Source organism: Sminthopsis crassicaudata, chromosome 1 (genome assembly GCF_048593235.1).
Source record: "Sminthopsis crassicaudata isolate SCR6 chromosome 1, ASM4859323v1, whole genome shotgun sequence".
Lineage (NCBI taxonomy): Eukaryota > Metazoa > Chordata > Mammalia > Dasyuromorphia > Dasyuridae > Sminthopsis > Sminthopsis crassicaudata.
In genome coordinates, this window is record NC_133617.1 from 739910050 (window position 1) to 739926553 (window position 16504).

The following is a 16504-nucleotide window of genomic DNA, read 5'->3' on the forward strand; positions in this document are numbered from 1 at the left end:
CATAATGATAAAACACAATACTTGGGTAAGTAATAATAACAACAATAATTGGCACCAGTGTTTTAATGATTTTTAAAGTACTTAACATTTGTTCCTCACAAAAACAGTGAAGTGATATTATTAGCCCTGTTTTATAGGTGAGGAAATAAAATGACTTGCCCAAAGTTATATAACTAAGTAGTAGTATCTGGTGGAGAATTCTCAGTTCTTCCAGTTGTAAATAAGAGCTTTTAAAAGCATAATTAACATTAGGAAGTTTTTATTTCCTAAAGTAAGGTAAGTCAAAATATAAAAAACAAACTCAGCAAACCACACATTTGGGGAAGGATTGGAAGAGTAATGCAAGTGGAAGTGACTTTGAATGGCAGACTAGGAAGAGGGAGCCTCAAAATTATTGAGATTCTTAGAAATATTGAAGAAAAGGATCAGATCACTATATTTAAGAAAATTATACTAGAAAAAACTCTAAATATTTAAAAATAAGCATGCTGCAAAGAAAGCATATATAGACAAGAGGGAATCAAACACAACAGGCAAGGGAGAATCTCAAAATTCAGCTCACTCAGAGACATCATTATCAAGCTTGAAAACTATTATGATAGCTAAATTTTTTCAAATTACCAGAAGAAAATATGTGAGTTATTGAAAAACATCTTTTTGGATGTCATATTTTTCTGAGATTGAGAAATTATATCAATAGCTAAGATGTTACAAAAGATTTTTTTTAAAAAAAATAGCGAGACCAGAATCAATTTCCTGGCGAATCTAAGCATTCATGTTAGCAACAAAAAATGGGTGTTAGAAAACCTCATATAGAAAAGATTGAGTTTTAGAGCAAATCTTGGTTTATAGTAAAAATGGATACTTTGGAATATTATGATGAAGTAAATGGAATTTCAAAGTATGAGGACAAAAAGAAAACTGACCCACCAAACTTTCATCGCAGCCTTTGGAATACATTTTGAAAAGCTAACCAATTAGAATTCATACTTCATAACTATGCCACTGAGTCAATTTTGCCCAAATATAGTATAATTTAATCTTACCTCATATAGCCATCAGACTGCATTTATTGTATGTTGTGCCGGCCTTAGTACCCTGGATATCTTAGAATCAGGTGGAGTCAGGATAAGCAAAAGTCTTTATTCTTGGTTTTTTGGAGTCACCCTCGGGGGATGACATATAGGAATCTCCACACCTTCTTTCTCTCTCTCCAACACCAAAAAATGATCCCTCTTGTCTTACTCCACCCTTTGATCTCTCTTCCCCTTCTTTGTCCACACCACAGATAGAGCCAGCACAGAGTTGAGTAGGGTCATCCTCCAAACATGTTAATAGAGAATTGTCCAATTAATTGGTAATTAGCCTTAAGTGATAGGTTATCTCAGTTAAGTGCATCTGCTCAGTTCTAGCCCTTTACAATTGTGGATTTCTTTGACATTTCTACCCTGCCTCTAGTGTTTCTGGGAATTCTCAGTATCTTGCAAGATTCAGTATTGGTACCCAGACCTCATCAATACCTTCAGACCTTTTGACTGGAGGATGGCTCCCATAAGTCCTACATTCAAGGAAGGATACAGATTAACATCTCAGGAAGTTCCTCATTTCCCTCTTATCTCCACTCACTTGGGACTTTGAGGGCTTCTTCACCATTTCCCTGTGTAGTATCATTTTCACCTTGCAGTCTTCTTCTGGGCCTTGTCTTCCCCTACTATATTGAAATTCTTTAAAATGCAAAATCTTTTTCTTTGTCATATTTTTATTCCCAGTGCTTAGCACATTGCCGGGCACATAGTAGGTGCTTAATGAAAGTTTGTTAACTATTGACTAATCACTAGTAATTAGTTGTAAGAATGATTTTATTTTACTTCATTAACCATTGACTAATATATTTGAGTTTGGGGATATGAAAAATGAGAAAAACAATATTAAAAGGTATATGTCACTAAAAGTACAGATAGATGCTCATTCTCCAAAAAATCTTAGATGTCATCAATGTGTTGTCATCAAGGTAGATATGTTCCTTCCAAACATGCAATCATGATTCATTGATTGTCATTTTGGTGCAGATTTGTTCATTTCCTATTCCAAATTTGCCACAAGAGGTCCCTCAAACATTTTGGAGACTTTATAAGTTGTTTTTTTTTTTTTTTTTTAATTAACATTGAAGATATTAATGAGGTGCATAGACTTTTATGTAGTTATTCCCTCACTCTCACCATGTGACCAGACTTTTTCTTTTGGCTCATACTATTTATTTATTTATTTTGTAAGAAAATTTATTTACTTAATATTTCCCCTCCAATTATATTCAAAACAATTTTTACATTTGTTTTTAATATTTTTTGAATTCTAGGTTCTTTCCTTTATCCCACTCACAATTAAGAAACCACATGTGAAGTTATGCAAAACATTTCCACAAAAGTCATATTGTGAAAGAAAACATAGATCTTCCACCCTAATGCAAATATCAATCTCAAGAAAAATTAAGCTAAAAATAAAAAGAGAGATAGAGTAATAGAGAATAGAATCTATACACAGACTCTCAGTTTCTTCTCTGAGTATGGATAAGTTTTTTTATCATAAGTCCTTCAGAATAGGTATGGATGATTGTAATACCGAGAATAACAAAGTCATTTTTAGTTGGTCATCACTGAACATTGCTATTATTTTGTATATAGTATATTTCACTTTGTTCATGGAAGACTTTTCAGGTTTTTTTTCCTGAGAGTATCCTGCTCATCATTTCCCAGAGAACAATAATATTCCATCAGAGAAATTTGCTTCAAAAACTTTTTTACAACTGCTATTGTTAATTGTATTTACCCCCATTTATTCCCTCTCCTTTCATAACTTTTTATTTTGTAAAACATTCTTTACTTTAATTCTTCTTCATTACTTAGTAGGTGTTGCAGTCTGCTCAAACCTTCACCATGCTTCACTGACTTCCTGAGAGTTATTTATTCTTAACTATTCTATTCTACTACTTTATTTATTTATAGCTCATAATTCTACAATAAAACTGGAAAATACTGATCTTAAAGATGCACTTTTGTTATGGGCCAGAACTCTGAAACAAGGATTCTTACAAGGTGGATTCTTACAAGTTAGTGAAATTGATGAAGACAATGTTTATCTAGTTTAGCATGATGATTAATAGTTCTCTACATTCAATATGATTGATTTAATCTTACAACAAATAATGGTTTCCTAGTGATATAATGATTGGTTTGTACTCAGTGTAAAGCATATAAGCCAGGGTCAGAGCCAGAGAAAGACTCAGAGAGCTCAGAGACAGAGCCAGAGAAGACTAGCAAACTGGAGGTGTGAGCTCAAGCTCTCTGAAGCAAGGAGAGACAGAACTGCACTTCCCCCACTGAGATCAAGGCCATTCTGAAAGGCTATCCAAAAAGCTGCCCAGCCCCAGGCAAGGAAACTAGATTGTGAAGGAGACAATAAAGAATTTGGACTTTAATACCTCTCTATTCTCATGGTGATTACTCTCCTGAAAAGAAGGCTGCCCCAAGACCTCCAGAAAACCAACAAGAACATCACAGGCTTTTGTTTCAGGGAGACAGAAATGATATTATTGAAGCAATTCCTATTTTCCTTTTTTATTAAAGCTTTTTGTTTTTCAAAGTGTATGGGGACAGTTTTTCAATTAGCCCTTGGAAAAGCTTGTGTTCTGGTTCTCCCCTTCCTCTATGCCCTTCCCTAGATGTCAAGTAGTCCAATATATGTTAAACAGAACTATATGTTAAATCCAACATACATATACAAATTTATATAATTATTGTGCTGCACAAGAAAAATCAAATCAAACCAGCAAAAAAGAGAAGCAAAATAAAATGCAAGCAAATAACAACAAAAAAAGTGAAAATGTTATGTTGTGAACCACACTCAGTTCCCACAGTCCTCTCTCTTTGGAAATACATGCTTACCATGTCATGGTAGCATTATAGATATGGAATGGACTTCAAAGACTATCTCAAATACTCATTTAATAATTAGGGACACTGAACCCTAAGAACTATAAATGATTTCTACAAGGCTACACAATTAGTATTAGAAGCAGAATTTAAATCAATTTTTTAAACTTCAGAACCAGAATTCTTTCTAGTGTTCCACACTACCTCCCAGTGTGTAGTTAAAGCAGAATATGGAATCCTTATGATATTATGACTTTTCAAATCCTTCTTTTTGAAGATGGCTTTTATTGGGTTTCATAAAGTATAAAACAGATGAATAAAAGTATATTAGGTCATGTAAAGACTCATTCTACCGACTTTGATTTTTGTTCAAGAATAGAATCAAGGAAAGATTCAACATTTGAGTTCATAAAATATAACTGGCTAGGAAGTTCCTTTCTAGAAGGCAGAGATTTGAGTTTCTTGATTATTTTAGAGGATTTCAAATTAGAAGTATAATAAGCTCCTCAACCTCCCTTTTTCCCCCCTCTAATAGGTCTTTTTTTTGCTTCTTCCTGAGATATAATTTACCCCATTTTATCTTCCGTTTCCTCTTCTTCCAGTAAAATCCCCTTTCCACTTCTAGTTTCTTTTTTATAACATCACAACAAACTAAATTATACTAACACCATCTAAGAATACCCTTATCAGAGAATTCTCAAGAGTTAAACCTATGACCTTCCCATATAGGGATATAAGCTTTCTAACTTTTAAAAGAAACAGTTATTTTTTTCTTTTCTTTTATCTTTTTATGCTTCTCTTGAGTTTTGTATTTGAAGATCACATTTTCCATTCAGCTCTAGTCTTTACATCAGAAATAAATGAAATTCACCTGTTTCATTGAATGTCCATCTTTTCCCCTGAAAAATAATGCTAAATTTTTTAGGATAGTTGATCCTCAGCTGCAATCCAAGTTATTTTATCAAGGTTTTTTATTGATTTTGATCCTGTAAAATGGAAGCTGCTAGGTCCTGAATGATCCTGATGTGGCTCCTTGATGTGTGAATTGATTTTTTGTTGTTGTTGTTGTTTTTTTTTTTTTCTGGCTGCTTGCAATATTTTCTCTTTGGTCTGATAATTCTGAAATTTTCTATGATATTTCTTGGGTCTTATTTTTGGGTCTCTTTCAGGAGATGGTTTAGATGGTTATTTTACCCTCTGGGGCAGTTTTCTTTGATGATTTCTTGAATGGTGTTGTCTAGGCTCTTTTTTTCATCATGGTTTTCAGGAAGTCTAATAATTCTTATATTGTCTCTTTTAGATCTATTTTTCAGGTCAGTTGTTTTTTTTCCCATGACATTTTACATTGTCTTCTAGTTTTTTTTTTCATTTTCTTGGTTTTGTTTGTCTGATTTTTGATGTCTCATTGAGTCATTCACTTCCATTTGTTCAATTCTAATTTTTAATGAATTATTTTTTTCAGTTATCTTTTTTACTGTCTTTTGCATTTAGGCAATTGAACTTTTAAATGAGTTGTTTTGTCCATTGTTTTTGTTTTCCATTTCACAAATTCTGTTTTTCAGTGAGTTGGTTTTCTCTTCCATTTCATCATATCTATTTTGTAAGGAGTTAGATGATTTTTCCATTTCTCTAAATCTATTTCAAAAGGTATTTTCTTCAGATAATTTTGGTGTTCTCTTTTCTAAACTCCTGCAATGTTCTAATTTCCTTTCCCCATTTTTCTTCTATCTTTTAAGCTCCTTTTTGAATTTTTCCAAGGGAGCCTTGTGAGATGGAGACCAATTCATATCACCTTTGGGGCTTCATCTGGAGATGATTTGCCTTTAGTGTCCTCAGGATTTGAAAGCTGTCCTTCTCTGTCTCCATAAAAGCTATCTATGATCAGAGTTCTTCTTGCTTTTTTGCTCATTTTGGTTGAGGACTGTCCTTAGTGTAAAGGAGAGGTTGTCCCAAGGTTCCTTTACAAGTGATAGTGGCCTCATCCTGCTCTGAGGTTGGTGCTACTAACTTCCTTCCTGTGCTGGTAGGCATGGCCACGTCCATCATTATTCTGGGATTAGGGGCTCACTATTTGCCTTTTGTAGTTGTGTTGAATGTCTCATAGTTTGTCTGCTGATCCATTGGCTTCTGAAACAGAACTGCACAGAGTAGCTGTATTTTGGTTAAGAGCCTTCTAGTAGATTCCCCCAGTACACAGACACCACACCACCCTGAGTTCCTGCAGTGTGCCTGCATTGGCCACCTCCCCCATGCCCAAATGAAACAGACCTTTTGTGAAATTCTTCCAAAATATCTTCTGCTGGGAATTTGTTATACTCAAATATTTGTGTGTTCTGTCACTCCAAAAGCACCTCAGAGACTTGATCTTTTGTTGATCTGAGGAAAAATCAGGAAGAGCTCAGATAAAGATCTGTCTATAATTCACCATCTTGGCTCTTCCCTTTAGTTCATTTTTCATTGGTGGTAAGTTCACCTTTTCATTTTTGTTGCTGGTAATTTGATTTTTCTTTCCTTTAATTAACTAGATGTTTATTTTGTTGTTTTTTTTTTCCATAAAACTAACTTTTTAAAATAATTGGTTCCATAGTTTTCTTAGTTTCAATTTTATTAAACTCTCCTTTGAGTTTCAGAATTTCTAATTTGGTATTTGATAGGGGATTTTTATTTGTTCCTTTTATAGATTTTTTTGTTTACATGCCCAATTCATTGATCTTCTCTTTCTCTATTTTATCCACGTAATTATTTAAGAGATATACAATTTACCCTAGAAACTGCTTTGGCTGAATCTCAGAGGTTTTGGTATGTTGTCTCATTTTTTGTCATTCTCCTGGATGAAATTGTTGATTGTTTCTGTGATTTGTTGTTCAATCCACTGATTATTTCAAATTAGATTATTTAATTTCCAATTGGGTTTAGTCTATTTTTTCTGGCTTTTTTAAAATATAATTTTTATTGCATTGTAGTCTGTAAAGGAAGCATTTCTACATCTGCCTTTTTGAATTTGATTGTAAGGTTTTTATGCCCTAATATAATATATGGTCAATTTTTATGTTGGTACCATGTACTACTGATACAAAGTGTATTCCTTTCTGTCCCTATTGAATTTTCTCCAGAGATCTATCACATCTAATTTTTTTCTAGGATTCTATTAACCTACCTGGTTTCCTTATTCTTCATTTTGTGGTTAGATTTGTCTGATTCTGAGAGGGAAAGATTGAGGCTCCCCACTAATATAGTTTTCCTATTTATTTCTTCCTGTAACTGGCTTAATATCTTCTCTAAGAATTTGGATGCTCTACTACTTGTTGCATATAAATTTAATATCATTACTACTTCTTTGTTTATGGTACCCTTTAACAAGATGTGTTTTCCTTCCTTATCTCTTTTAATTAGCTCTATTTTTTTTTTTTTTGCTGAGGCAATTGGGATTAAGTGACTTGCCCATGGTCATGCAGCTAGGAAGTGTTAAATATTTAAGATCAGATTTGAACTCAGGTCCTCCTGACTTCAGAGCTGGTCTCTATCCTGCGCCACCTAGCTACCCCAATTAGATCTATTTTTACTTTTGCTTTATCTGAGATTAGAATTACTACCCTTTCTTTTTTTTCCCCTTTAGCTGATAGTGGCCAAAGTATTTAAACATCAACTTCAGTATTTCATCTTTTAGCTAATTAGTTTGAATTAATGTCTTCATGTATTAACTGATTTGATATCCTTGCTGTCCAAGAGACTCAAAAATATTTTTCAGCACCACAATTTGAAATATTCACTTCTGAGGTGCTCAGCTTTCCTAATAGTTCAACTCTTACAGTCATACATTGCTACTGGGAAATCATATCTTTGCCTATACAGACCTTTGTTAGCAAGATGATATCTCTACTTTTTAGTTTATTATACTTTGGTTTTGCCATAGGGTTCCTTCCATGAAGCAAACATCCTTTAATTTCATGGATGCAATCAAATTTTTTCTCCCTCTCTTTTTCCATGAAGTGATGAGGCCAATTGTCAAGATCTTACTTTTTTGATGTTGATTATTCAGCTAGCTTTCACATTCTTCTTTCACTGTTATCAAGGCCCCACATTGGGCGCCAAAATGTAATGTTCTCCTTTTGGTTTGGTTTTCTTGGGGTCTCTGGGAGCAGCCTTCTTTCAATTCAGTAATCACCACAAGTACAGCCAGGTGTTAAAGTCCAAATCCTTTATTATCTCTTTCAAAGTCCTATCTCCTTCACTTGGGGCTCAGCTAGTTTTCTTAGAGACCTACTTCTCTCCTTAGTTCTGAGAGCTTGAACTTCTCTGCCCTCTGAATCTCTCCGAAACCAAAGGTTTGTGCTTCAGCCTCCAGCCACCACAAAGGTGGACAACAGAATGAATCAGTATCAGTCTCCGAGAGCTTGAGCTCCTGCTGCTAGTCCTTTGTCTTTTTTGCTTCTGCCTCTATCTCTCTCCTCTGTGGCTCTCAGTCCCTGCTTATATGCTCCACACTGAGTATAAACCAATCATTATATCACTAGGAAACCATTATTTGTTGTAGGATTAAATCAATGCTAAACTAGATTTAACCATTGTCTCCTCAATTCCACTGACTTAGCTCCTTGTTTCAAGTTCAGAGTTTTGGCCCATAACAGTTGATATTTCTCCTTAGACTGGTGTAGAATTTTTCATGATATACTCTGCATATATGTTAAATAAATGAGATAACAATATACAGCCTTGTTATACACCAGTTCCAATCTTAAATCAGTCTGTTTTTTCATGTTTGGTTTTAATCATTGCTTCTTGGCTCATATACAGGTTCTTTAGGAGACAAGTCAGAAGTAGACAGCAGATGATACTCCTATCTCTTTGAAGATTTGCTACATTTTGTTGTGATCCACAGAATCAAAGGTTTTAGTGTAGTCAATAAAGCAAAGCTAGATAATTTTCTGGAATTGCCTTAATTTATCCATAATCCAGTGAATGCTGCAGTTTGATCTTTACTTCCTCTGCCTCTAAAAAGCAGTCTGCTCTTCTAGTAATTCTCAGTTTATTTATTGCTAAAACATAGTTTGCAGAATATTAAGCAATTGTTCAGTACTATAAACATTCCTTGGCATTGCCCTTCTTGAAAACTGGGGTATAAACTGGCCTTTTTGTCCTCCAGTGGCCATCATGTGTTTTCCAAATTTGTTAGCATATTGATTATAGCACTTTAACAGCATGATCTTTTAGTATTTTAAAGAGCTCAGCTGGAATTCCATCATTTCCAGTAGCCTTATTGCTAGAAATGTTTCTTAAGGCCCATTTTACTTTATTCTCTCAGGATGTCTGGCTCTAGATAAGTAACCACACCATTGTGATTATTGGTGATGTTAAGATCTTTCTTGTGTAGTTTTTTGTGCTTATTCTTGCCATGTCTTCTTAATCTGTTCTGTTTCTATTACATTCCTACCATTATTGTCACTAACTTTTGCCTGAAAGCTCCCTTGATAGCTCCAATTTTCTTGAAGAGGACTCTTGTCCATTTCATTCATTGTTTTCTTCTACTTTGCATTGCTCATTTAAGAAAGCTTGCCTCTCCTGGCATTTAATTGGATATATCTTTGTCTTTTTCCTTTTCCTTTCCTTCTTTCCTCACCTATTTATATAGCCTCCTCATACGTCCATTTTGCTTCCTTGCTTTTCTTGGATGGAGAAAATGCATAGTTTGGGATCATAACTTTGACTGTGATTGTTATGAGCTGACCCATTGAATAGAGGCAGATAGCAAAATGCTTTGAAAAGCAGAAATCAACAATAAATTGTGTACAAGAGATCCATTTTGGACAGAAAGACATATTGCATCTTTGAAATGAAGGCCTGGATCCGAGTCTATTAGGCTTCAGGTAAAGTGAAGAGGAAAGAGTTGCTAATCATGATCTCAGACAAAGCAAAAGAAAAATAGACCTAATTGAAAGAGATAATCAGAGAAACTACATTTTGCTTAAAGGCACCATGGATAATGAAGTGATATAATTTATTACAGCTTTTTATTTACAAGATATATGCATGGGTAATTTTTTCAGCATTGATCCTTGCAAAACCTTCTGTTCCAACTTTTCCCCTCCTTCTCCTCACTCCCTCCCCTAGATGGCAGGTAGTCCAAAGCATGTTAAATATGTTAAAGTATATGTTAAATACAACATATGTATACATATCCATAGTTATTTTGCTGCACAAAAAGAATTGGACTTTGAAATAATGTAAAATTAACCTAAGAAGTAAATACAAAATGCAGGTGGACAAAAACAAAAGGATTGGAAATGCTATGTAGTGGTTCACACTTATTTCCCAGAGTTTTTTAGCTGGGTGTAGCTGGTTCTATTAATTACTGCACAATTGGAACTGATTTGGTTCATCTCATTGTTGAAGAGAGCCACGTCCATCAAAATTGGTCATCATATAGTATTGCTATTGAAGTATGTAATGATCTCCTGCTCCTGCTCATTAGTGATATAAATTTTTACAGAAAGTTTCTCTGATAAAGACCTCATTTCTCAAATATATAATTGAATCAAATTCATAAAACAAGAGACATACTCCAATTGATCCGTGGTGAGAGCATATGAATAAACAGTTTTCAGAAGAACAAATCAAAACTATCTAAAATCGGGGGCAGCTAGGTAGCGCAGTGAATAGCGCACCAGCCTTGAATTCAGGAGGACGGGAGTTCAAATCTGGTCTCAGACACTTAACACTTCCTAGCTGTGTGACCCTGGGCAAGTCATTTAATGCCTCAGGAAAAAATAAATAAAAAAAACTATCTAAAATCCTTTGGAAAATGCCATAAATCAAAATTGATTAGAAAAAGGCAAAGTAAGCCAATTCTGTGGTATTACCATCATAAATGACAAATACTTCAGTGGATGAGGGAAAATAGATACATTAGTGAGCTGGTCCAACCATTCTAGAGAACAATCTGTAACTATAGCCAAAGAGCTACAAAATATATTCTTTTATCCTACAATATTTTACTTGGCCTGTTCCATAAAGAATTCAAGGAAAAAAGGAAAGGCCCTCTATGAACCCAAAACTATTATAGCAGCTTTTTTTGTTGTGGCAAAGTATTGGAAGTTTAGATGATACCCATCAATTGGGAAATTTCTGAATGATTTGTGTTTTATAAGTGTGATGTAGTACTATTGTTTTATAAGAAATGACAAAGTAGGATAGTTTCAAAAAAGACTTATATGAATTAATGCAAAAAGAAGTAAGAATAACCAAGTGATCATTGGGCAGAGTAATATCAATGTCATAGGGATGATCAAAGGTGAATGACTCAGCTACTCTGACTAATAAAACTATCCAAGACAATTCCAAAGGAGTCATGATGAAAAAAGGCCATATACTTCCAAAGATAGAACTGATGAACTCAATACAAATTGAAGTATAAGTTTCTCACTTTATTTTTGATGCAATATAATTAATATGGAAATATGTTTTGCATGATTTCACATGTATAATTGATATGATATCATTTGCCTTCTAAGTAAGTGAGGAGAAATTACAAGGAATGAAAGAAGCTGAAACTCAAAATAATATTAAAAATAAATATAAAAAAGGAGAAAAATATTAGTTAAGTAGCTGTGTGGATTAAGAGGGGAGAAACTGGGGGGAGGGAGTCCAATTAGCAGACTCTTGTGATAATCTAAGTGATAGGTATAAAGGGTCTAAATTGTTGGAGAATCAATTGAGATATTTGTAAAGTACTTAACACAGTGTCTGCCCTATAATGATTACTTTAAAAAAATGTGTGTCCCTTTCCTTCCCTCCCTCCTTTGTTATGCAAATAGAGAGAAAAGTTCTTAAGTGGAGAACATTATAGAAATAAAATTGACAAGATTTGGTCATCAATGCAATATGTGGGTTTAGAGAGAGCTAATTTTGAAGTTCCTGCTAACTCCAAATTTGTGAATCTTGACTGGAAATGTGGTGTTGTTCTTATCATATATAGAAACATTTGGATGAAAGATGTCTTTGGTGGTAAAAAAAGAAAAAAATAAAGAAAAAAATAAAAGGATTCCATTTTTGATGTACTGGATTTGACTTGCTTATGAGACATATAGTTTTGTTTTATTAGACATTCATGTATCTATTGCATGGAAGAGTGATTGCACTTTTTTTCTAATGTGTCCCAGATGGCAAAACTCAGGACAACAAGTGGAAGTTACAAAGAAGAAAATTATGACTTAATGTTAGGGAAAATCAGTTCTAGCAAATAAAACTATTCAAGAGTTGACCAAGCTGCCTCTCAAGATAATAGAAAGGATGGTGTGTCCATCTCACATTGGAGATCTTCTAGAACAAGGCTGAATGCCACTTGTTGGGGATGCTCTAGTAGGAATCCTTTGCCAGGAAAAGTGTGGACTTGGTGGTCACTAAGACATTTTCTAACTCAGATTCCATAAAAATGCCAATTTGTTCAAATAAAGGTTGGGGAGAGGGAATGAGGGAAAAAAGAAGTGAGAGGTATGGAGTGGTACATAGGTAGTGGCTTTGAAGTAAGGAAGAATTATATTTAATTGCCTCCTTTGATGTATCTGTTATCCTTGGAAACTCACTTAACCTCTCAAGGCTCCCAAGGAATCTATAAAGCTACAATTTTCAGAGCAAACGCTGATCTACATTTGACCTTCTTCTGCATGAAAGACCTTCTTCTCTAGGCTTTTTCTATACCAATGAAACTGTTTACATATACACAAGCATACAGTCATTGACACACATGCATTCATGCACTGATGCAAACTCACATTCACACATGTGCTTATGTACACATGCACACACAAACATATAAATACTTTCATGCATATGCACATATATAAATGAAGATCAAACAAAAATAACAAGAATAAATATACAAAAGAGAAAATGGAGAGTTTATGCCATCAGATCTTTAAATATATCTTCAAGAAATAGTTAACCATACTCTTTGGTACTAGATTAAAAAAAAAAAACTCTATCACTGACCAATTTTTCTACTTTATTTTAAACAGAAAAATTGGTCAATGGCACAGAATAGAAAATCCAGAATTGGAACTAATATCATAAATCAGATGAGTATGTGATAAAGCTAAGTTTGCAAAATTCAAAGAAATGAGTTTTCACTAAAATTGTTTGGATCCATGAATAACAGTGGGCAAAAAAATCTGGTTAGATCCAGATGATGAAAAATGTCATCCATTTCCAGAGAGAAAACTGATAAACTCAGTGCTGGAATAAATTGGGAGATCAATGATTTAAATGCATTTTAATAAACTGCAATAAAATAAGAGAGAGCATAATGCTGTATTTCAGGTTTAGAGAGAACAAAATTCTTATTGAATGACTAAAGAATGATTGGAGGTGAAATCTATAGGTTTGATGGCATAAGTGGGATTTTGCTTAGTAAAAACAAACGAATCTAAAATAAGAAGAAAGAAACTGATTTGGGAAAATTTGTGGCACATATAGCTGACAGAAACCTAATCAGAAGAATATGTGGGGTCATTGATCCCCTCTCCCAGTTTATAAGAACCACACTCGTTCCTTATTGGATAAGTGAAAAAAAAAGTCTGTGGACAGATAGCTTAACTCAAAAACCATGTGAATAACTATTCAAACTCTAAAAATTGAATAGAAATAAAACAATGCTGAGATGTCACCTTATAACCACTAACTTGTCAAAAATAGTTAAAATGGTAAAATTTACAGTTGACAAGGTTATGGTAAAAATAGGAAGACTATTACCATTATAGTGAAGATAGGAATTCTTACAATCTTTTTTGCTGAGTATGTGATATAGCAAAAAGAGTCTTGGACTTAAACTCAGAGGAGATTGATATTTCAAACCTACCTTGGATACAAAATAGTAAGTAAAATAGCCATGGCTACTTACTTTTGGGGGATGATGATGATCATGATACTAATAAAAGTTGCCAGCAACAATAATATCTATGATATTTATCTTATAAGATTGCTGATAGTCAAGTGAGATGTTATATGTAGAACATATGCATATATATTTATATACTCATGCTTATATTACATATGTGCATATATAAAATCACTTTGCAGACATTAAAGTCCTATATGGATGCCAACTCTTATTTAATTAGAGTTATAGAACTGAGCATAATTTTATATATCTCAATTATCTATTACATAAGATTATAGGTTAGGGATGTTTTGAAATGTTCATATCATCTTTATTTATAAAATGAAAAGCTAAAATTAGAGTATATTTTCAATTACTTTACTGTGTGATTGGCTGTTAAATATGACTCTAGCCTGGAATCAAACAGGGCTAAGAGAGGTACAGCTTGTATCAGATCAATCTGTGCCCTTGAAGGAACAGTCTTAATACTGTCATAACCATATCCCTCCTTTTTTTAACTGCAAAAAAATTTTATAGTCAAGGCAATGAAACAGCAGAAGTTTGCTACTGCAATACTAAATCTATTAATTAGTAGATTCATAATAAAATATATGAGTTGCTCTAAGAGGGCATACATATCAATGTTTTTTATTATTGCTAATCTGTATTTGTGGTCAACTTCATATCTACCATGAGACTAATTAGTTCTTAGGTTTTATCCCTGTGCTAACAGTTATATATTCATGTATAAGATTAAATCCTTAAAGTACTTCATTTCTTAAAATAATATAAAGATTTTTTATGTGTGTATGTATGTGTATCATCAAAAAGAAGGATAAGACAAAAATGTAAAAATATTTTAAGCACCTAATGGACTACTAAAGTTTGAGAAAGCAATAAGATTAGACGTTTAAAAAAAATCTAAGAACTAAGATTATATATATATATATACATAAATAAATAATATATACATAAATATATGTAAACATACACACATATATAAACATCAATATACATGTGCATATGTGTGTATGTATGTATATATATCTTCTTAAATTCCAAATTTTGTCTAATGGAAAATATAGGCTTGAGTATGTTTTGTTAATAAATTTTCAAAATTAGATTAAGATTTTATTTATAAAATTAGATTAATGATTGTAAAGAATTTTAAATCATGTATTTTTTCTTATTTTGAGGTTTTTATTGTATAATATTAAGGGATAGAAGGGCTCATTTTCTAAAGCAGGCCCTTTTCTTTCTGCCTGTAGATGAAATTGTCCCAGGCACAAGGTTGGGGTAAAGATAGGAAGAGCAAGTGATACATAAAAACTGAAATTATTTGAAGTTTCAGGCAAATTATGGGTTCCTAATTTGCTTTTCTTATAGTTTTGTTGTTAATAGGGTTAGATCCACATGGTTCGAGTTAACTCTCATCTGCATGAACTAATTATTTAAAAACCAATTGGAATTGATTTTATAATAATTTGTTAAACTATGCAAGGTTTATCACTAGCAGAATTTAGCAGCTTTATGTAGGGAATCTCTGCAAATGATCTGAGCTCTAGAGTTGGTGATGGTGAAACCTCCACAGACCTGTGCTGAACCATGCACAATTGTTTGAGAGATGCACAGAAAGTGCTTACTAGATCTCTGAAGACCACACATGCTACAAAAAACTTGACAACCTTAAAGCTACTTCCATATTGAGATTTTTTTTTTCAATTCAGCTTTGTTGTTAGTTCCATGAATGCTATGGATTTATTACTCATTCTGTAAGCTGTTTATGATTTCTGCTTAGACCAACGACATCTGTAGGAACCAAAGCCAGTTTTTACTGCACTTTCCAGTCATGGTTTGTCCACAATGGTTATGCAAAGGATCTTCCTGTGATATTTACCTGCCTTTTTTTAAAGAGTTGATTCCTCATGGAAGGAAAAAATTGATTAAAAGGTGAGGGGAGTGAAAGTGGATTCCCTCATTTGACCACATTCTTAGTGTTTTGAGTACACTAAGACAATATGATATTGCCAAATTCTACAGGCTACAGATATGTTTGGGGTCCAGAAGTTTTCATTGACTAAATTATCTGTAGATTTTTTTCTTGTGTGGTCTCATAAGGATTGTGAATTGTTTATGTTTTTGGTGCCTTCCTTGGTGCAAAGAATTGATACCAAATCATTTCCTATATTTAAAAACAACAGATATTGGGATGTTGCAGTTGAGAATGGAGGGCTGATAGAGATCATTACATAAGAATAATGCATTGGGAAAACTAATATGTTTAACCACATTAACAGCAGAATATTACTAATATGTAATTACCTTGCTAAATTCAGGAGGGAAGAACTTTTGATAAAATACACAAAACACATGAAAACAATGTTGATAAAATGGGGGTAGGAATTCCTTTCCTTAAAATGATCAAGAACAATTATTCAGAACCAAGAGTTAGCATTATTTATAATGGGAAAAAAAACCCCGAAACTGATAGAAATGATAGCTTTAGCAATAACCAAAGACAAAGAAATTTAGAGAATTCTACATTGGCAAGAAGGAGACTAAAATGATGCCTCTTTGCAGATGATGTGATGGTTTCCTTAGGAAACCATGGAGAATCAATGAAAAACTAATGAAGGCAATTAATATTTTCAGCAAAGTGGCAGGATATAAAAGAAATCTACAGAACACATCATTTCTGTGTGTA